Below are 1,611 nucleotides of genomic sequence, written 5' to 3'. Positions count from 1 at the left end.
CAAAACCAAAACAACACCAAAAACACAAAGCCTCACGCCCCCACCCGCCAAAAACACCAAAAGCCTCACCCCCACACGCCCAAACACCAAAAAGCCCTAAACGCCCACAACACCAAAAGCCCTCACGCCCACAACACCAAAAGCCCTCACGCCCACAACACCAAAAGCCTCACGCCCACACGCCCACGACACCAAAAGCCCTCACGCCCACACGCCCACTAATTAATTCTCTCGCAATTTGCACGCCCACGACACCAAAAGCCCTCACGCCCACACGCCCGCTAATTAATTCTCTCGCAATTTGAAAGAAATAATAAACAAAACAAAGGATGAAATAAATTAATATATAAAATAAATAGATAAAATGAATAAACAAATAAATAAAAGAGAACAAATAAGAAAATCAATAAAGGAAACAAATAAACAGATAAAATAAACAAACAAAACAAAACAAAGAAAACGAATAAGACACGATTTTTTTCTTTTCTTTTCTTTCTTGCTTCTTCTACGCGATTCCTTCGCGGTTTCTTCGTTTTGCCTTTTGTCTTTCTCTTGCCGTTTTTTTTATTATTGTTATTATTATTACTATTATTATTATTATTATTATCTTTATTATTATCTTTATTATTATTATTATTATTATTATTCTTTTCTTTGGATCTGCTAATTAAAATCAAACACCGAGTCACTACCAGCGACCTCGGGTGATTGAAGTTCGAGGCAAATGGAACACTAACAGAAATATGCTCACAAATTCTGCAGCAGCTCCCTGAGTGTATAGCAAAAGTAGTACATTATCTCATTATACTCTTCCCTTGTCCATTTAAGTCTTGTTTTCCTTTGATTGTTAGTACAAGATGGCCGAACCGCAGGGCCAGGGATGGGAACTATCCCGTCCTAGTAACCTGGCGGATTTTGATAAATGGAAGAGTTAGACTTAGTTCTGGCCTGGGGGATGCGCCCCTTGTTGATCCGTGTGACGGGCGACGCTTCATCACCCACTTCCTACTCTCACTTCAGAAGCAGGATACATTTCAGCCTCACTGCCAAGAAGCTGGACATCCCGCGCCAATCGCCAACTGGCATTTCCACGTCCCCGCGGGCACGGTGCTTGACGCACCACTCGACGCCCCGTGGACATTATTATTATATTATCATCATTATCTTTATTATTATTGTTATCATTATTATTATTATTATCATTATTATCATCATTATCTTTATTATTATCATTATCAATATTATTATTATTATCTCATTATTATCATTAATATTATTATCATTATTATTATTATCTTTATTCTTTTAATCAATATTATCTTTATTATTATTATCATTATTATCATTATTATTATTATTATTATCATGTTTTTTCTATTTGTCTGTCTCATTGTCCTCCTCTCTTTGTAGCACTCCCTTGTTCTCTCTTTTTCTCTCTTGCTTTGTGTCTGTTTTTACCTTTCTCTGTCTGTCTGTCTCATTCTCTCTCTCTCTCTCTCTCTCTCTCTCTCTCGCCCTCACTATCTCTTTCTCTTGTCTTTCTCTCTCTCTCTCTCTCTCTCTCTCTCTCTCTCTCTCTCTCTCTCTCTCTCTCTCTCTCTCTCTCTCTCT

This window comes from Penaeus monodon, chromosome 17 (assembly GCF_015228065.2).
Source record: "Penaeus monodon isolate SGIC_2016 chromosome 17, NSTDA_Pmon_1, whole genome shotgun sequence".
NCBI lineage: Eukaryota > Metazoa > Arthropoda > Malacostraca > Decapoda > Penaeidae > Penaeus > Penaeus monodon.
This window is presented reverse-complemented; position numbering follows the sequence as displayed.